Source organism: Pseudorca crassidens, chromosome 4, assembly GCF_039906515.1.
Source record: "Pseudorca crassidens isolate mPseCra1 chromosome 4, mPseCra1.hap1, whole genome shotgun sequence".
NCBI classification, from domain to species: domain Eukaryota; kingdom Metazoa; phylum Chordata; class Mammalia; order Artiodactyla; family Delphinidae; genus Pseudorca; species Pseudorca crassidens.
Window position 1 is genome coordinate 64,642,046 of NC_090299.1, and position 21,915 is coordinate 64,663,960.

The 21,915-nt window shown below is 42.5% G+C and overlaps 1 protein-coding gene across 3 annotated transcripts in view; it reads right to left on the reverse strand.

The window, feature by feature from the left end:
• RBM47 (RNA binding motif protein 47) overlaps positions 1 to 13,699 on the reverse strand; it is a 163,788-nt gene extending 150,089 nt beyond the window's left edge. The window contains exon 1 of one of the 3 annotated variants that reach the window (XM_067735817.1): positions 13,156 to 13,699. The gene's annotated coding sequence lies outside the window, so the exon portion shown is untranslated. The remainder of the gene's footprint in view (positions 1 to 13,155) is intronic. The other 2 variants (XM_067735815.1, XM_067735814.1) reach the window with 2 other exon arrangements.
• Between the last annotated feature and the right edge of the window lie 8,216 nt (positions 13,700 to 21,915).

Genomic DNA, 21,915 nt, shown 5'->3' on the forward strand with positions numbered 1-21,915 from the left:
TTTTAAAAGACTTAGAGAAATTTGGGGCTGTGCAAAACATGTCTAGTCCAAAATCTCCCCTCCTTTCTATCCAATTTTAAAGGCAAAGAAGTTGAAAGCCAATGAGGTAAATTGCCATGTCCAAAGTCACTTGTTTGCTAAGCCGAGGGAAGATCTTAGTAAGAAGACTGGTCCTGGTCCAGGGATTTTCCCAAACCCCACCTCATTTGGGAAGCCTTACAAGAATCTGAATCCTGACCACTATTTACCCTGGGCAAGCTGCTTGAAGACCTAATTCTTACAGTTGGTTCTGATTAAAGTCATGCCTGGCGTTATAGTAGGTTCTCCTTCAACGTCAACGATTACTGGGAGCCATTATTATTTTCTGTTTTCAACTTTCAACTTCACATATTCAGTTACAGATGGCTGTTAGGCAATTCCTCAAACACAAGACTCCCCTTTTCTCTATGATTCATTGCTGTAGGCACATACATGTAGTAGCCCCTCACCAAAGTATTTTCCTTATTGAAAACAGCATTGAAATAAATGCGAAACCTTCAAATACTACATATCCTTTTGAAAAGTGACCCATCTTATGCAAAACCAAAAACCACACCATTTGGCCCAATTAAGCAACAATAAATTTGCTTATGCCTCATGGGCTCCACTGGTGTTGACATACCAGAATGAAAAGATGCAGTCGTTGACAGTTTCTATAGCTGTGATTGCAAAACATTATCAACCTCCTCTCCTACGTCCACCTACTATTAATGGTTTACGGCTGTCTCAAACATTACTTCTTTGGACTAGAGTTTTCCATTGCTTCAAACCACAATATAGCATTTTATTCCTACAAATTTGGAAATATAAGCTCAATCTTTTTATTTTTTATTTTTAGAATAACCACTGGTGGGGGAGGAGTGCTTGCAGTGGTGGTACAGATATAGCTTCCATCCCTCCAAGCTCCAAAAGCCTCATGCCTTATTCGTTATCATATCCCCAACTGCTTGCTCTAGAAGCTCAAAAAACGGGTTTGCGGGCTTCCTTGGCGGCACAGTCGTTAAGGATCCGCCTGCCAATGCAGGGGACACAGGTTCGAGCCCTGGCCTGGGAAGATCCCACATGCTGTGGAGCAACTAAGACCATGTACCACAACTACTGAGCCTGTGCTCTAGAGCCTGCGAGCCACAACTACTGAGCCCATGTGCCACAACTACTGAAGCCTGCATGCCTAGAGCCCGTGCTCCGCAACAAGAGAAGCCACCACATGAGAAGCCCGCTAAAGAAAGAGTAGCCCCCGCTTGCCGCAGATAGAGAAAGCCCACACACAGCAACGAAGACCCAATGCAGCCAAAAATAAATAAATAAATTTATTTTTTTTTTAAATTAAAAAAAAAAACGGGTTTGCTAGAGATACAAATCAGCTTTTCACAGTGTAGTTTAAAGTGTGTCCGTGTTGGCTTCCAGTTTCCACTCACATACTGTGAAGAAGTGCAGCAGACCCTTCGTAAAGTTAGGTAAGGAAGAGACAAGAAATATATTTGCACGCCCTAAATGGATCCATTTGTATATGCCAATATTTACAGCATGAATTTGCATGCCTCTAAGTGGCTGTAACTCACAAGGAGATCCACTGTACTTCAGGTTGTAATGTTTCCTTTTTATCATCCGTAATACGGAGTCTTTGTTCATGCATGATTTACACTTAGTTTTCAATATTAAACATGTCATTTAATGTAAATTCAACACATATTAAATATGTATTCTATACTAAATATATTAAATATAATATTTAATCATCTTAGCACATACATATTTATAATATAGTAGCATATCAATATGTTAAATATATAATGCAAATATCAAACATATAGTTACTACTGAAATATTAAATATATATAGGATTAATCTGAATTAGAAGTTTTTTTTAATTTATTTATTTTTGGCTGCGCTGGGTCTTCATTGCTGTGCACGGGCTTTCTCTAGTTGCAGTGAGCGGGGGCTACTCTTTGTTGCGGTGCGCGGGCTTCTCATTGTGGTGGCTTCTCTTGTTGTGGAGCTCGGCCTCTAGGCGTGCAGGCTTCAGTAGTTGCGGCTCGTGAGCTCTAGAGCGCAGGCTCAGTAGTTGTGGCGCACAGGCTTAGTTCCTCCGCGGCATGTGGGATCTTCCCGGACCAGGGCTCGAACCCGTGTCCCCTGCATTGGCAGGCGGATTCTTAACCACTGCACCACCAGGGAAGTCCAGAAGGTTCTTTTTTTTTTTGGCTGTGTTGGGTCTTTGTTGCTGCGTGCAGGCATTCTCCAGTTGTGGTGAGCGAGAGCTACTCTTAGTTGTGGTGCACAGGCTTCTGATTGCAGTGGCTTCTCTTTGTTGTGGAGCATGGGCTCTAGGCATGCAGGCTTCAGTAGCCGTGGTACTCAGGTTCAGTACTTGTGGCTCACGGGCTCTAGAGCGCAGGCTCAGTAGTTGTGGCGCAGGGGCTTAGTTGCTCCACGGTATGTGGGATCTTCCCAGACCAGGGCTCGAACCCATGTCCCCTGCATTGGCAGGTGGACTCCTAACCGCTGCGCCACCAGGGAAGCCCTGAATTAGAAGATTCTTAATGGCTAAAACTATATTTAAAATTTTTCAATGTTAACCCATCCCCCCATCACAGTTTCCGATATACCACAGATGCTCATTTCTTGTTCGAATACTGTTTAGTCATGTGTTATATATAAATAAAGGTCACACACCTTACCTATATGTGCAAATTTAGACACAGTGAAAAAAAATAATGAAATCCAAAATAGTTGCCTATAATAGGTGCCTCTCATTCTTGCTAGAAGTGCTGGATACAAAAGGGAAACTTTCAACATCTCTTTAGGATGTTTAACAGGCATCTCAGTAAACACGCCCCAAACTGAGCTCCTGATTCCCTCTGCCCCCCTCCAGCCTGTTCTCCTTTGGTCTCCCCCACTAAACCCAGTAACTCCAGCCAGAATCCTCATTCCTTCCCTCCACCCTACTACATCCAGGCCATCACCAAGTCTTGCTATTTCTGCCAGCCATTGGTGAAACCCATACCACAGCTGAACCGAGACTGTAAAAAAGGCAAGAGGGTGCACAGAAGAAATGGTCAACCCAGTTGACCAGCATGACCCTACCATCACTGCCAACTTCAAAAACGGACTCTAATCTCGCTTTGTCTGCCACAACATCCTCCCTTCAGTTCAGTCTTCACCCAATAGTCAGTTATTGTTTAACAAGTAAATTGTTTTTCTTGGCTTTTCATTGGGCTCAGGAGGAACAAAACTCTTTTCCGTGGTCATGAAGGGCCTACATACTATAGGACTCAGTTACCTCCATGACCTTACCTCGTGCCTCTCTGCTCCTTGCTCCCAGCAATGCAGCAACATCGGCCTCCTTTACGTCCTTCAACATGCCCAGCTTTTTCCAGCCTTAGGACCGTCATAAATGCTACAACTTCTAGACCTTTTCTTCCATCAGACACCTTCAGCATCACATCCCTAGAGGAGCCGTCTCAGAACACTCCAGCTCAGAGTCCCACCTTCTATTGTCTAGTACCGCTCAGTTCCTTCAGAGTACTGAATCCCATCTCCATCCCCAAAGAAAGTCCCATGAGGGCAGAGAACTTTTGTTCTCCACTGCATACCTAGTACCAGTATCTGGCACATAGCAGCTACTCAATAAATAACAGTTGAGTCTGTGTCTATACAAAAAAAATAGGTCATTTCAATGTCTGGTTTAAACCAATTTAATTCATATTCATCTTTTTTTTTCAAGTATACCTATTTACTAGGTCTATATTTTGATAAGTTTTTCTAACTCATAAATAATTACCACTAGCTCCATCTACATAGTATACTGTTAAAAACAGGTCTAATTTAACATTTATATGCTACCCATTTTTAATGTCCTATTCAGTACATATGATAAGGAATAAAATGATTTGCAGAAAGTACTAGAAATATTAGCTGATTATTAGGTATACTGAGGACTTTAAGAAATTTCTTGAATTGGACTTCCCTGGTGGCGCAGTGGTTGGGAGTCCGCCTGCCAACGAAGGGGACATGGGTTCGAGCCCTGGTCTGGGAAGATCCCACACGTTGCTGCAGTAACTAAGCCTGTGCGCCACAACTACTGATCCTGAGCTCTAGAGCCTGTGAGCCACAACTACTGAGCCCACATTCCACAACTACCGAAGCCCACATGCCGCAACTACCGAAGCCCACGTGCCGCAACTACCGAAGCCCGCGTGCCTAGAGCCCACGCTCTGCAACGAGAAGCCACCACAATGAGAAGCCTGCGCACCACAATGAAGAGTAGCCCCCACTTGCCGCAACTAGAGAAAACCCGAGCACAGCAACGAAGACCCAATGCAGCCCAAAAATAATAATAATAAAAAATAAATAAATTTATTAATAAATAAAGCCAGGATCTTCATGGTGTACCTTCAGCAGAATTTACATAATATTTTGTTTGTTTTGTTTGTTTACTACAAAGAACCTTCCTGGAATGTACACTCACCTTCAAGACCGATTCTAGGGTCCCCAAGCCTAGTAGTCACAGGATTCCACCAGCCATTGAGGAAGTACCTTACAGAGCTATAGATCTAAAAATGGCAGGTAGACGCACAGAGGGAGCTGTACCTCCAAGACCCAAGAAATGCAATTTTGCCAAACCAAGGAAAATTGTGCAGAGGGAGAAAGTGAGGCAGGGGCTAGCAAACCAGTACGACAGATCAGAGAGCAGTTGTGCCAGTTGGTAAAGGCAGGACTGAAGTTTTGTAAAAGGTTCTGGGGAAACATTAACAACTCAGACAAAGGCATTAGCGCTCATTTCAGGCCAGGTCAAGGGAAAATACTTAACTGAGCCCTGCAACTGAGAAAAAATCTAGATGGACTCCTGTAGCAGCAGTTGGCACTTGGCAAAATCTCAAAGGTCAAAAGAGACAGTTTTAAACCCCCCCCCCCACACACACACAAGTTGTCTTGACAGTTACTTTCAGAACAATCGTTAATTACAATTAAATGACAATAGAAAAAGTGATAAACAATATAGGAACATGAGTGAGTCAAGCGTAATTATCTGTAGGGCATGCAATTCACAAGACTGTTCAAAACTGAGCTGTAAGTTTTAGATGGAAATCGCAGAAAGATTGCCAAAGATGAGGCTTTGATTTGGAAACAGAGAAGTGCTGAAATGATTGCACCATCCCCACACTTAGCTATGCTCGTTACTTAGTCATGGCCTCCATCAAGGGCTCGTGGTGGCACAGAAAATAATGAAACCAGAGAAACCAGAGAAAATATGGCAGCTTAACAGGAGAGGTCTGGGGGAAAAAAATCATGCTTACTCAGAAAGATGTGTTTGTGGTTATATTTTGAGTAGAACACACAAGTAGTACTACGCTTTCAGTCACACCCGTGCTGTGTAAAAGCCTGTGTTTTATTCATTTATTTGACAAGTATTTATGGAGTACCTACTCTGTGGCAGACTCTGCTCTAAGGTGCCTGGGATACATCAATAAATAAAGCAGACGTTCTAGTGGGGAAGAGACAGACAATGAGCCATAAAATCACACAGCATGGAAAAAAGTACTGCATGAAAAAATAGAGCAGGGGAGGGAGATAGAGAGTGCCAACAGGAAGGAGGAAGTGCTGTCTTAGACAGAAGGAGAAAGAGTAAAGACTTGGAGGAGGTGAAAAAGTGAACCGTGGATGTATTGGGGGAAGATGGTTCAGGGAGAGGGAGCAGAGACTGCAAAGGCCACGGGGGCATGAAGCTGTGGCTAAAGCAAAGTGCTAACAGAGTCAGCGGTAGGAGGTGTGATTGAAGAGGTAATGGGACTAGAAAGGCAGTGCTTCATGTGGCTTTTGAGGGAGACACAGAGGCTCTGGAAGGTTTTCAGCAGGGGACTGACATGATGTGACTTTGTTTTATGAGTCACTCTGGATACTGAGTCAAGAACCAAGCATATGGGATAAAGGGCAAAGGTAGAAGCAGGGAGAACAGATAAGCAGACTGCAGTTCCCCTAACAATTTCATTGATCTCTAGCCAATGAGGAAAAGGCAAGACCCTTCACACGTTACTAGGATGTGTGAGAACATGGGTGTTACCATTTGATTCAGGGTCTGTGGGCCTCCTACACGTCCTGCTGCAGGGGTGACTCCTAGGTTCCACTCTGGGAAGGATGCTGGGAGAATATTCTAAGATCCCTGCCTTCCCAGGCTTGGTCTCATCTGCTGGGAGTGATTGTCTATGAATATGAAGCCACTGCAGATACAAGGCACAAATTCCAGGGCTCATTAGTACCCTCGGAGTTAGTAGTTTCTGTTTACTCATTGGCAACTCTACATATAACTTGAGGTGCATCCTGGAACCCACAATGTAGGGCAAAGAGCCAAGGAGGTACCTGGGCCAAACTATTGTTTGCACCAGCTGGTTAGAGCTAGCTTGTTACAGGATTCCCTTTGCTCTGCAAATAGGATTTCACTGGAGGCAATTCTCTGAATATTTCTTCAGCCACCTGCCCTCCTTCCTCTTGCCTTTGCCTTAGCCAAGAGTATACCAGCAGCCCCACTGGAAACACTACACCACTGTGGCTCACAGAGCTATCTATTCACTTGGTATTGTTCTTCCTCAGTGGATCTCTTTGTTCACTCTCCCTAATTTTGAGAAAACGCACTTTTTCCTATAATTATCTAATAAATTCCTTCTAATTTTGACAAAATGCATTTTTCCCCTTCCCATAATTACCTAGTAACAAGTCTGGGCCTTTCAAAGGATGTTAAAGAGCAGAAAAAAGAGGTATAAACTTTTAAACACACCTAAGGACTGCAACAATTCACTTCCTCCCTGCCCTTGGCCTCCCCCATCCTGCCATGCTTTCAGAGGCTTAGCTGTGGATAAAGCTTCCATTCTGGTTGCTTTCTGAGTTCACTACCTCTCCATTATATTCTATCCAACAACTTTTGCTAAAATGCTTGTGGAAAAAAGTAGAAGTCATCCAAATAAATATGATCCATAGGGCTTCCCTGGTGGCGCAGTGGTTAGGCATCCGCCTGCTAATGCAGGGGACACAGGTTCCAGCCTTGGTCCGGGAAGATCCCACAGGCCGCGGAGCAACTAAGCCCGTGCACCACAACTACTGAGCCCGTGTGACACAACTACTGAAGCCTGCGTGCCTGGAGCCTGTGCTCCGCAAGCCACCGCAATGAGAAGCCCCCCACAACTGGAGAAAGCCCGCGCACAGCCACGGGAGACACAACGCAGCCAATAAATAAAATCTATAAAAACTATATATATATATATATATATAAATAAAATACATGCCTATGGAATGCAAAAATGCGTTATTTTAGATGGTAATTAATTTGGGCAAAGAAATTCTCATTTTATTTATTGAGCACTTAACTATAAAATAGGAACATTGAGGGGTGCAAATGTTATTCAGACACAAATCCTGCCTCTTAATTTCTGTTTGGCAGGGAAAACAGTATATGTACAAGTAGCAAGTGATATAAAATGCCATGAGAAGTGCACAGATAAGACACTGTGGCAGTTCTGAGAAAGTCTCATACTGTGATTATGATTATGACCAATTAACACTAACCAACAAAAGTCATAATAGGACCTACTTAAGTTTGCTGTATTGTATTAAGTTATTTTACACAAAATATTTCTACTTTGCATCAGCCGTTTCCAGAATCTATATTCCGTTGTCAGCAAGACACTTGCCAGTCTCTCACTTGACAGATATAATAGCATCATTCTTTTTGCTTCTAATCAACATCATATAGCTCTCTGAGAGAAAAGAAAAAGGCACCTTGGTGATTCTAAGTTACATTTTCTCCATACAACTAAGATACAAAAACCAAAAGAAACTTGCAAAAATAGTGCCTGCCTATAATGGCAATGGCACTTGGTCAAAAGGAGTGATCTTAGGAAGAGCAACCTGGATTACAACCAGCAGAAGAGGTCATGAAAGGAGGAGGATAGTGAGATAAGAATTCAAACACAGAAAGGCATCCAAACATGACGTGTATCATGATGACTAGGTACCATATACTGACTACACACCAGGCACTGTTTACACAGTAGATTAACTTATTAATCCTTATAACAACCCTGTGAGGTAGGCATTTCACAGTTGGGGAAACTGAGTCACAGATTTTTTTTTTTTTTTTTTTTTTTTTTTTAGGTAACCTGCTTAGAGCCCATACGTGGCCAAGCCAGGATTTGCACCAAGGTAGACTGTGTTCTTAGACACTTCCCCATGGAGTTTAAATTTAATGTGAATGGTCATCCTTTTCCCCCAGGTTGTCATTTTCACTCTGCTAGCTACCTTTTCTTTCCCTCCACACGCGACCAAATTTTGCTGACTACCCCCAGAACAAACTAGCCCACAGAGCCAAGTTCTCCTCTGCATCAGTACGCTGCAGCTTTTGCCTTTTATAATCTAACTAAATTCCAACGTAAATTCTCAACCACTACATTCTTCCCTGGGAAAGTCTAAAATAAAATAGTAAGATCATCTGCATGGAGAAATATGTCATAGATATTATCTGGTAGAATAAAAATAACAGCAACAGAAAAAACATCAGGCCATTTAATTTTCTGTTAATAATAAGTTGCAGTGCCCCACTGAGTTTTCTGTGTCACCAAATCCTCCCAGTTGTTACACAAAGGCAACTTTGTCTTGAGAAGGCGACTGAGAAGATGGGCTTAATCTTGGCAAGGGCTTGGTGTACCAAGAACCATGTTATTATTTTTAAAAATAAATGACAGCAAACAAAAAGAAATATTATTTAAGCTGTCTTTTCAAAAGGCACAGTGCTACCATCATCATGGACACGGATGCCTACTTTTCAGAAACATGAATATTTTACTTGAGCTCAAAAGGCCCAAATACACATTTTCAGAATGGCAATCAAATTGACCTAGGAGAATTAACATCTGAAAAAAATCTTATTCATTTTATTCAATACTTCTTTTTTTCTTTTGGCATGATGTGTAATGCTTAAAATGACTGAGCCAGGTCTCAGTGCTCTGAAAGGTAAATATTTTTTATTATAATTTTTACAGGCTGGCACTTCCTTGGTCAGGTAGAAGTGTCCTGTTCCTGTTTCAGCTACACAATGCCCCACATTTATTGCACTTCCACCCATTGCCCATTGTTATGTATAGTTAACTCTTGCTCACTCACATGTGGATTATCCATTGCTTCTGAGATCAGGTTGTTTTTTTCCCCAGTAGGTGGAAACTCAAGGAATATAAGCAAAATTGACTATTAGCCAAAGCAAAGCATAAGCAGGAGGCAAACGCTGTCAGCAAATCCCCTTTCATCAACATACACCCACCTACTATGGTCTTGGCACTGGGCCGCCATGTTCCTAAGAACCACAAACATACAGTATTCCCAAAGACAAATATCGTGATTTGAGGCCGGCGATTGTTTTCTTGATTAATGTAAATGGCTGTAATTTTAAGTATACATTTTGCACTACCCGGAATCTGCTGAGACCAAAGGATTGATATTTTCTCAAAAATCACAAAGGGTTTTCAGGGTTACACCAGCCCTTTGTCTTCTGATGTCATCTCTCTTAAGTGGCCTTCAGAAAGGTAGATTGTTCTTTTGATTTCTAAAATGACCCCACTCTTAAAACCTGATAGGGCTTACCAAAAGAGAAACTATGAAATACAGTCGAGCATTTCTATCATAGTATCAGTTTCCTCATGTTTTGTATTTTACAGACATATAAACTGTTTACATCTAAACACACCCACAAATCACTTTTGCATAAACTAAGTTCCTAAGATGACAAAAACTCAACATCCACAATGAAAAAGAATGCTCGTATTATATACCTAAATTACATAAACTAAGTTGTGATTTTTTTTTTTTCAGGTGTCCTTAAACCATTGCAGAAAGTAGAGGAAAGGCAGAGTGGAGCGTAGTTGAAAGAAAGGCTTGTGCCTTTTGTAATCAGTTTACTTTGGGTTGTACCTAGAGATGACATCTTGAACTCATTCAGATGAGCCATCTATTGCAGTGCACTAGGAGCATTTGAATTACAAAAGGGGGGTGAGCCTCAAATTCCTACAGTTGCCAGTTCACCTGCAATAGTTGGGAGGGCATCGATAATCTCCATGTGAGCTTTCGGGTGAACACATTACTTAACAGGGTTTGGTGCTCACTTGTTTCTTGGCATTTTATTCCTCCAGACACTCTCTCCCCTTCTACTTTCACTGGAAAATTCCTTCCTTGCCCCCTTTTCCGGGCAAAAAGTAAGAGGTTCCGAAAAGAGGGGGTACACTGACTTCTAGGGAAGGATATCCTTTCCCTCTGCCTCCTTTCCCCCATACACAGGCTGACAGAATAGAAGGGGAGGCAAATATGAAAGGAGCAGAAACAATCAGAAAGCAAGCTCAGATCATCTCAGGAGCGTTTTACTGACAAGATGATTCAGGACCACACACAAAAAGTGGCAGGGTGCCATTTCCCCCTAAATCCCTCCGTATGAGACGTTTTGAACAACTTGAGGTGGCAGTTGAACAATTACTTATTATCATTTCTATGCTAGTTTTTCTCTGGAGTTTCTAAAGGCCTTCTATCTCATAACCCAAGTCATCCCAGCACTGCCATTATTGAAAATCTTTTTCCAGTTGTCCTTTGAAACAATTGCTCTGAGCAGGTGGTTGTTTTGACTAACACACACGTCTTAGAATATTAAACCAGAAAATCAACATCGTCATAAGACACAGAGACTGGTCCCAAGAGGAAAAATATATCTCTTAATAAGGCAAGTAGCTGAAATGTTCCAATAGAACCTTTAACTTGGAATCATTCCGACAAACACTTTTTAAACTGCATTTACATATTCATTGTAATTTCACAAACGTGTGGCACACAAATTCTAGATTCATGCAAAATCTATCCTTTATCTAAGTCTTATGAATCCCAAGCTTAAGCCCTCTTCAGAGTAAGTTTTTTCTAGGATTATGCGTCCTCTGGGAAATCTGAATCATAGTTTCACTTGAACCTTGGTCCAACTTTGAGGAGATCTCCCTCCCCCAACCAGCACCCCTGTATCCAGTCCTGAAAAATCAGAAGGGACTTGAAATGTGGAGATGGGAACCTGTCTGAAACAGGCAAATACTGTCCTACGGCAGTCAAAGCTCAATCATCTGGGACGTGATTTATTTTTAATCAACAGATCAAAAGTAGAATTTGGAAAGCAAATTCATTTTGTAAGAAAATAACTTCATCTACGTTAACCTTCTAATCTTTGTTTAAATTACTGAGAACAGGTTCTGTTACTAGTAAACCAAAGAGAACAGTCTAATCTGAATGCTCTTATCATGTGAGGGGAAAAAAATGGGAGTAGTGCTATACACTAGTCAGAGCAAGTACTGAAGACACGTGTCCAGAAGCACATAGTTTCCTTGCTTCCTATCTTGATTTCATCCTCAGCGTCACCAACTGTTTTGGGCAAAAATTTACTCTACAGCAGCACAGGTAGGGAATCAAAAATACATTGACAATTAAAACTATAGAGATTGTAGTAAAGTGATGATGCCGAGTTTTCAATCTTACAAGTTTCTGAAAACTCAGAAACTAAGAGAAAGATAATAAATCTTCAAAATTTGATTCACTTTCAGCATATGTTCACAAAAGACTCTTGAGCAGAATTTAAGTGTAACCTAGTCAGAAGCATGGCAGAGTTAGGCTAGGAGATTGGTTTCTGTCAGTTTATTTCTTCCTTTAACAAGTATTGAAGTAATGAGCTGGGCTCTTGTGAAATGTCTGATTCCTCATTCTCCCTGTGTGCAGTAATTAAGCAATGGTATGTATTGGGCTGGCCAAAAAGTTCGTTCGGGATTTTCCATATGTTACAGAGAAGTCCGGACGAACTTCTTGGCCAACCCAATGTATCAGAACAAGGTGAAGGGTGAGGTAGACAAGAAAGGATACAAAAACCCAAATTTCTTTCTTTCCTTCCTCCTGTTTCCATTTCAGACTGGTTTAGTTTTGTTTCCCTCCAAGATTTCATATCCTCAATCTGACAAGGATTATGGTTTAAATTAACAGCAACACAAACTCCTGCAAAATGCTATCTCATCGCCTTGACTGGGTACTTGGCTTTGTCTTTGTCTAGAGGTTGTGTTTTACTCTGCTGACAACCTTTCAGCCTTTAGGACTGGCACCTGCAATTCTCAGACGCTCTTGGTCTAAACTGCAATGGTCCTTCAAACCGTGGCAACCTCTTCATGTTTGTGTTGTCAACCCTTTGCTTTCTCTGCCCTAAAAAATTTGTGTGACTCCAGCATTACAAGTTTGAAAGAACACATTTCTAACCTACATTCATGCTAAAGAAAACTGAGTGAGCCATTACAACGCCACTAGAAAAAAGTTGCTTGAGTTTTTGTTCAAATCAGTACAGCCTATGGGTGAGTACCTGGAGGACACTATCTCTGGTTAGCTTTCAAGAAAGAAGCCTCATCTCCAAATGCCTTGGGACAGTACCCAAGAGTATATGAACTTTTGCCTAAATAAAAAATGAATCACTTATTTGAAAAATTCCAGTTCATCTATTTTAACCGATTTCTTAAATATCCGGTGACTGATTTGTCAGCTGAGTTCATCAACTCAACGCTTCTATGCGGACTGAATTTTTAACTTTAAACAACTAAGCCTGTACTCAGTGTTACCTTGGGAGGTAAATAAGTACAAGAAGACATCACACGCCCCAGCAACCCTCCCCCACCCCCGCCTTACCACTCCCTTAAGCGAGATGCCTGTCATAAAGGTCTCCTCAATCTAACTTTAATAATCTGAGTCTAAAAAGTCACCTGTGCCTCTGGACGGCCCAATCGTATGCTTTCAAGAGCGAAAAAAAAAAATCTGTTTCTTGTATGGAAAAGGTTTCATCACCAGAGGAAACGATGGGGCTGACTGTATATGATTTTCTGCTTTTCCAGTAGCTGACGCTTTTAAAATCTTTTTATAAACCACTTCTTTCTCATTAAATATACCAGAGTCGGAACGGGGGATGGTAGAATGAGGGGAGATAAGGGCTAAAAAGGGAAGAAAACAAGATTTCAAAATTGGGACCCAAATGTAAGATTAAGGGACAGTAGTTAGAAGGATTGCCCAAAGCTACCTTACCTTTGTTATGTATTTGCAGTCGCCCACTTCAGAAATTAACACCATTCACAGCCCGGTAGCAATTTACAGAGCTAGGAAGTAACCTACAACATCTTCTCGGCCTCCCTCTTTTTAATGTAAAACCAAAATAAGGAGTGTCCAGCTACTCCCTACCGCGCCGCTTAAAGCAACAGATCTTTTGAGGCTTAACTCCCAGGCTCTGGGAATTCCAGTTTGTCAGAATTTCTTAACCTTGGAAACCTGCAGAGAGAAACTCTCTACGAGGAAAACTCCCTGAGCCCCGGCTTCTCACTGTCCCAAACTGCACATTCCAAAGTGGGAAGCAGGAGCGATAACCAGAAGGCAGCTCTCTGGGGCTAAATTCCTGGCGGGAGCGTGAACTTGAAAGCGCGGCGATTCCACTGGCAGAGCGGCGTCGGATCCGCACCCGGGAGAGACCGGCGGCCCAGGGAGCCCTGCTGCGTCCGGTGCTGCGCGCGGGGAGCGCTCAGTCTCGGCTCCAGCTCTTCCCTGTTCCCTCCTCCCTCCTCCCTCTGCCCTCCCCCAGCCGAGGCTCCGCGCCTCACAGTAGCAAGGTTGTCTCTCGTCTACTCCCTTCCCTTAAACTCACCAAACCAGATTTTTACTCCCAGCACCGGCAACTTCCCGTAAATCTGCATTGAAATTTTATCCTGCTCGCTGAGCCTTCGCTGGCTGAAGGCCAGTGCAACATTCCTGTTGTTTTAGGAGGGCAGATACCTTTGCTGAAGGTTAAAAAAAAAAAAAAATCTTGTCTTGACTGGGAGAGATTTGGGGACTTCACCTCACAGACTTCTCTCCCCGCTCAAAAAGTCACATCCATTTCAGACAGCCAGAAACAGCCCCAGAAGTGGCACCTGCGCCACCTGAGGACATCTGTCTGAATCAGACGTCTGGCCCCTTTGGGCTGTTGGGGGAACCCAAGCAGAACCACGTTTGAGGAATAAGGAACCAGCTGTTGAATCACGAGCCGATCAGTACACCCCACCCCCGTTCTTCCTCCGTAGGAAAGAAGTCGTTTGACCAGGTAGGATCACCGCGAGCTCGGCGGCGGGCCTGAAGACGGGGGAACCTCCCAGAGTGTCCTTACCTGAGGCAGAGCACCGCTTGGATGAGCACGGGCTGGAACGTCACGCGGACCAAGCCCTGACCTTTGCCGGGGCCTTCACAGCAGGGCCTGGGGCCTGGGCGCTGCTCGTTCAGAAGTGGCTCATTTTAATGCGCCCTGACCTAAAGTTGCAGCTGGTTTCTAGAAAGGGAACAAAAAACACTGCATTTAAAAACAGCAGCCAAGCCCTCCCTTCACCTTGCCTGATCTCTCGGTAGTTAGTTCTAACTCCCACCCCAGCCCCGTCGCAAAGAAATCCGCAATCTGTGCCCCACCCCTTCGCATTACCTGTTTATACAAGAGTTAAGGAGCCTCACGCATTTCAGTTGAGCGCTAAGCCTGTTTGTAGGCGCGTAATCGGCCAACAGGAATCGAATTCTGTGACTAAACAAACTAGAAGAGGAAGCAGGCACCACCAGGAACCTAAAACGGAGTTGTGATTTCGGGTTGCAATGTCATTCAACTGAGAAAAAAAAAAAAAAAAAGTGCTGCTTCTCACTGGGCTGCTTTAGTGAAGGAATACTCCAAAAATTTTTTTTTGCCGGTTAAATTAGTTAATACATACAAAAAGCTTAGAACAGTGCCTGGCACATTGTGTTAGCTGCCACTATATATTTTTTAATTATTATTATTATTTGTACTATGGCTTTTTTGTGAAGAGGAGAGGTCCTAAGCAGAGAAGTGGGCTCTTGATCCAGCATTGCCATTCACTAGCTGTAAGGCTTTGAGCCAGTGTTTTTGTTTTTGTTGTTTTTTTAACCTCTCCCAGCCTCTGTTTCTGGAAGATTCTAACGATGAGGTTTTTGCAGTTTACATTCATTGTGGACAGTCTTGAATGTGATGGAAAAGAAAGGTCCTGTAAAATAGTGTTCAGATGATTTCCATCTCACTTAAAAGTTGCAAGGTTGACAAGATACATGAAAATAAATCGGCCTGTACACTCCATGAAGTTCACTAACAGAGAGGAAACTCAGGACCCTGCAATCTACCATGGATGTGTGCTTCATTCTAATTTGGATTTAGGCACTTAATTTACTGTCTGACCCTGGGAGAGTTACTTATCCTATTCAGTTAAAAGCCAATGCTGGACAAATAATGGTCATTGCCATTTGAAAATCAATGTGAAATCGGGGGAAATAATTTTCAAATTCCTCATAAATATTCGAAAGTGATTATTGAAGGCTAAGATGTGATCAGTGCTGACACCCTTTTGCCTCCACTTAACTTCACTCTTAAAGAAAGAAATCATAGTCCCTTTACATGAATGAGGCTCTTTGTACTTTGTTGTGCACTTTCACCCACCTCACCTTATCTGATCCTACAGTTCTATCCTATGAAGTACTTTATCCCCATTTTGCAGATTGAAGGCACTGAGGTCAATTAGTGCAAGTTTTCCCTGAGTGGTGAGGCTGGGGTTGTTCTCAGTTCTAGTTAAATCAAAAAGCAGCATCTGCCACCTTTTGGAAAAAATGATTCCTTAAAACCAGCAAAGAATTCTGAAACATTTTAAATCCCTTTGATTTTTTTATCTTTCTATGGTGCAAGGCATAACAGATCAATTAAACATTTTCTGAGTTTTAGATTCATTCCTTGTCAGTATGTAAGCCAGAGTGAAGCATGAAGATCAGGCATGGAGAACTCTCCGAGGTTCTCTCACAGTATCTAAGCTGCCAGCCATGCCCAAGGGCTCCACAACCACAAGACAACTTAAACACTCCAACTCCACATTAGCTTGAATTTTTCTTTTCTTTTCCAGAAATATCTGGATTGTGGCCTTGAGAGCCTCCCAGTGTCAGGGACCCTCTGAGTTAAAGAATTCGAGAGGGGACATTCTCAGGCTCACAGCTTTTTCCACCTCAGAACAGGTTTTTCTACAGGAAGGACTGGGCCAAACCTGGGGAATAATGACCAGGAATAATACAATGAGTTTGAAAGTGCGGAGGTCAGTGACTGCAGGTGAACTGAAGCTGGAGTCATGGAAGATGGCCCTGGAAGCAAGTCCTTATGGCAGTTCTGAGTTGGCTACTTTCTCTCAAATGTTGCCTGGCACTTCTGCTCTTTCTTTCTCAGTTTTGTACACTGCCACCTATTCAGTGGGTATAATTCTTATTCCTAACTACTTCCCACTGCTATCCCTAGGAATGTACAGAAAACAAAATGGATTTTTTCAGTGGCAGCCTATGGCAAAAGAAATGTAAACTTTCATTATTACTTCTTTTTGGCTGACCTTGATGTCTGTTCGTCGTCTTTACTATTACTATCATCATCATCATCATCATCATTTTAATTCTCAGGCAAACCCCATAATCCTGGGGCATTTGAGTTCTGCAGACCCCTGCTTTTGCTTTCTGTTTTCTTCTGTCCCTTCTGCCTAAAAGGCAGAGTGCTAGAGTGGATGCAAATAGCATGGAGATTGTTTTCCCATAGCGTGAGTTTGAATCTAAATTTTACCTCTTAGCTATGCGATGCTGGGCAAATTGCTTAACTGTGCTGAGCTTCAGTTTATTCATTTATAAAATAATAACATCTCCCTCTCTGGATTTCTATGAGAGGGAAATGAGAGGTGAAGTCTCATTATGATTCCTGGCACATAGTAGGTACTCCAGAAATGGTATTTCCTTTTGTACCTGGAAAAAACCTACTCCACAGCTCACAAAGAATTCTCTTTCACGGGCTTCCCTGGTGGCGCAGTGGTTGAGAGTCTGCCTGCCAATGCAGGGGACACGGGTTTGTGCCCCGGTCCAGGAAGATCCCACATGCCGCGGAGCAGCTGGGCCCGTGAGCCACGGCCGCTGAGCCTGCGCGTCTGGAGCCTGTGCTCCGCAACGGGAGAGGCCACGACAGTGAGAGGCCCGCGTACCGCAAAAAAAAAAAGAAAAAAAAAGAATTGTCTTTCGCATATTTAAGGTCAAATAACACTATTGCAAGACATCCTCATTAATAGGGGCAAGCCTCAGACCTTTGCAGAGAACCACAGTACAATAATAACCACGCATCTACATAGAATTTCCAATGATGATGTATTGTCATCTTTGGTCATCACAACAGTGTATGTATGGGTAAGTCACAAATCATTTGTATCACCCCACTGCTCAGATTAGGAAACTGAGGTTACCAAGAGTTGCTCCAAGGTGCTGGTAAATAGCAGAGCCAAGGTTTTTTGTTTCAGGTTTTTTTGGGGTTTCTTTTAACTGCTTTTCACTATTCTTATTGCTAGAACTATGCTTACTCTATTCCTATACCCAGTTAGGGAACAGAATCAAGGAGTTCCAAACAATTATTTTAGCTCCGAGCTGTGGGGAGAGGATTAGGAAATTCTAGCCAGAGTTTCCGGACACTTCTCACTTTGGAGGCATGGAAACCCACAAAGAACCCCATCAAATATCCCTGTGAAAGTGAGGCATACTGACCCTATGCAGTATGCTTCCAATTCTATGACAAACAGAAGGGCAGCAAGATAAAGAGCTCAGGCTTGATGTCAATAAGACCGAAGTTTGCATCCTGGCAGTTGTGGAGAGCATTACCTAACTCTCTGAGCCTCAGTTTGCGGCTGATGCAATACCTAACTGTGGGGTCATCATGAAGATTAAATGAGGTGATACACATAAAAACACAGTGCTCGACACACTCTAAGTTTCAACACGTTAGTTATTTTTTTTTTAAGACCAAAGACTATGCACTAAAATGGTACACGTGAGGCCTAAATGAGGCATGTAACAAGTAAGTGCAAAGAGCTTAGAATAATGCCCGGCACATAGTAATTGCTGTATAACTGTTTGCTATTATTACTGTTATAATCATTTCCCTATATAACAATTCCTTGTAACAGTGGTTATATGATAAGCAGTTGACTTTTGTGGCGAGGAGAGCTTTTATTGTTTATTTCTCATGGGAGCTGATCTTATAAAGTGAAAAAGGCAAATATCTTCTCAATGGATTTACTTTCCACCAGTTTCCCTCATTCCTCCTAATGTTACCTAAAACAGAAAACTTATTGGTAGATGGGATAAAATCATCAATCTGAACCCAAGCTTTCTGTTGAGGCTGTTGATATTTTGCCCAACAGAAATTATTCAGAAAAGAAACCCTATTATAATCTAAAAAATGCAACTCGACCCAAAGAGACCTCTCATCCCCACAGTTTCCACAGCTTCTCATTTCCTCACATGGTGGCCACTAACTACCCATAGAAGCCTTTTTTAAAGAAATCTTTTATTTTTAAATGTTTATATTAAGTCCCCAGTGGATCTAAAGTGTGCAAATTTAAGACACGTTATTTCTGGGAACACTTTAACCCAAAGAATTTAGCACAGTGACTAACCCTAGAATGCAGTCCTCAGCCCATGGGTCGAAAGATGAGGGAGGGCAGTGTGAACTCCATCGGAAGGGCGTCTGGGTTTGTGGTTTCCATGCCACACCATAGGAGGGCCCCTAACTGAATTTTAAAAATGCACTGAGTTCACAGAAAAAGGAATTAAGTATAGCAGGGGTTCACTTCGAACATTAATCTCAGAATCCAAATCCTTCATTTTGAGAAAGGCCTTTAATACAAGAAGTCCCTTGACCTCCGTTCTTCCTGCACAAATAGCTCTGCCAAAGCCCGCCTCACCCGCCTGCTGAGATAGAAGGAGCCCTAATGTAAATTACAGGCCCTTAAAGGCCCACTCGAGACCAAGACATGGTTTTGTTATGGCAACAAATGTGGTTAATTCCTTTATATCTCTTTAAGGCTTATTCCCCATCAGAGAAGACCTCCAGGTTTCTTTTTATTTTATAATGGAAGACAGCCTCCCATAAGAAGCTCAATCATTCAGCAATAACTTATTAAAAAAGATTGTCAACATAAAATTACTAACATTTATTAAGTGCTTGCTACAGAGTATTTGCCAGATGCTGTGTTAAGCACTTTACATGTTTTAACTATTTAATCCTCACAAAAACCCCTGGAGACAGACTGTTGTTGTACCCATTTTATAGATGAAGAGACCAATGCACAGGACAGATGACAATGCTGAGATCCCACAACTAGAAAATGGCAGAGCTGGGGTTTAACCCAGGCAGTCTGGCTCCTTAGCGGTGATCCTAACCACTACACTCTACAGCCTCAGAAAAGATTCTATATTGTCTATGATTATATTATATATGGGCGTGTGTAGTCCAGTAGCAGTAGTACCAGTGTAAAGACAGTGCCTGGCACACAGGAAGCACTCGGAACATGTTTGTTGAATGAATGAGTGAATGTGGATATACATTTGAATGTTTTGATATCAATTTGTAGAAGTGTGTGTCAAGGAAGGTAGGGTTTACCTCATCTAGGATCTGAGGTTTAGGGTCACATTGGAGAGTGAATACAAAGTGTGTTGTCCAAATATGAATAAGGTTTTAATTTCACATACATTGTAGGGGATGAGTATTTTTTTTTTATAAATTTATTTATTTAGTTAGTTAGTTAGTTATGGCTGCGTTGGGTCGTCGTTGCTGTGCGCGGGCTTTCTCTAGTTGCAGCAAGTGCGGGCTACTCTTCATTGCAGTGCGCAGGCTTGTCCTTGTGGTGACTTCTCTTGTTGCAGAGCACGGGCTCTAGGTGTGCAGGCTTCAGTAGTTGTGGCACGCGGGCTTCAGTTGTTGTGGCTCACGGGCTGTAGAGGGCAGGCTCAGTAGTTGTGGCGCACGGGCTTAGTTGCTCCGTGGCATGGGAGATCTTCCCGGACCGGGGCTCGAACCCGTGTCCCCTGCATTGGCAGGCAGATTCTCAACCACTGTGCCACCAGGGAAGTCCAGGGATGAGTATTTTACACGACAGAATTCATTTCAGGTATGGCCAAATTTACTGACCATAAAAGCCACATAAAAATAATGTAAATATTCTCACCTTTGTTTCTATTGTTTCTCTACTTAGACTGTCCTGGTATACACCTTCCATCCATCCATCACCGGTATAAGCATAGTGTTACAGACAGTGTGGAGCCAGATACCTGAGTCTGAATCCTGTGTCTGCCGCTTACCAACTGTGTGACTGTGGGCAAATAACTTAACCATCCCGGGTCTTTAGGCTCCTTACCAGTATCCTCACCATTAGGAGTATTGGGAAGTTTCCATGTGTTACTGTAATTGGGGTGCTGGGAAGAGCACCAGACCATAATAAGCCCAATGTAAGTACTTCCTGTTATGATCCATCATCCAACTGTCAACCAATATTTATCAAGCATCTATTATGTGTTAGGTTCTGTGCATCATGCTGAATATAGAAAAATAAATGAGATAAGGTCCCTATCTTCAAGGAATTTAGACTCTATGGCAACAGGTAAGCAACCGGCCAATGGCATTCCAGTGTGTAAGCCCAGGAAGTTCATGGCAGTTTAACTCAGGCTTTAGGGGTCGACTAAGGGAGATGATGTCAGAACTGAGAGGCCTGTAGGTTGCTTAGAAGTTGACAAGTGTATTTCAGGAGGGTGAAAACAACCCCAGAACAAGAGAGATGGTGGATTCAGGGGTTTGAGACAAGGAGCTTTCTATAGCTAGAGGGTTGGATGACAGTAGTGTAAAATGAAATTGAGAGATAGACCAGTTCATGAGAACTATCTGTTATGCTAAGGAGTTCAGAAGGGCTTTGAAAAGGGGGTGCAGAGGTCAAATTCGCATACCTGTTGGAGGCTAGACTAGAGGCAAAGCACATGGAGAAGCGAGGATTAAGAATATATTTAGGAGGTAAGAGTCATGGGGCTTAGTGACTGATCAGTTATTGGGGGTGAGTTAGGAAACACAAAAAGGTTTGGAGTAGAGGTAATCATTCATTCCACAAACATTTATTAAACACCGACCACGTGCCAAGCACTGTTCTAGAACTTGGGAAAACTGCAGTGAACAAAACAGGTACAAACTTGTCCTCATGGAGTTTACATTCTGGTTGGGAGAGACAGACAAACAAAACCCAAAATATAATAAATAAGCCAAATATATAGCAGTTTGATGATGGTAAGTACCATGAAGCTATGAAGAAAAATAAAGCAGGGAAGGGAATAGAAGAGTAAAGCAAGGAAGAAAAATAAAGTTGAAGTGGGTTGCAATATTTCAAAGGTGATCAGGTACAGCAGAAACTAACACACCATTGTAAAGCAATTATACTCCAATAAAGATGTTAACAAAAAAAAAGTTGTTGGGAAGGCCTCTCTGAAAAGGTGACATTGAGAGGGATGAAGATGGTGAGGCACAGAGCAACTCAAACACCCAGAGGAAGTGTACTCCAGGCAGAGCAAGAGTGTTGTTGGCCTATTTGAGAACAGCTAGAAGGCTGGTGTAGCTGGAGTGGAGAGATGGAAGGAGAGAATGATACCAAATGAGTTAGGAGGATAATGGGGCCATGAGATCACCCAGAGTGTTGGGAGAAGAAGAGAAGAGGACTAGAGACAGAAACTGTGTGCTGACAAAGGGAGAAGAGTCCATGGAGAAGGCTAAGGAGAAAGTGTTAGCCCAGGAAGGAATGAGATTCAAGAAGGAAGGCTTGTTCACAAAGTCAAGAGAGGCAAAGTGTTAAGTAAGATAAGGATTGAAAACTATCATTTTGTTTAGCAACTAGGAGATAACTGGTGACCTAGACAAGGGTGATTTTGGTAGAGTGGTAAAGCTGGGTGGTG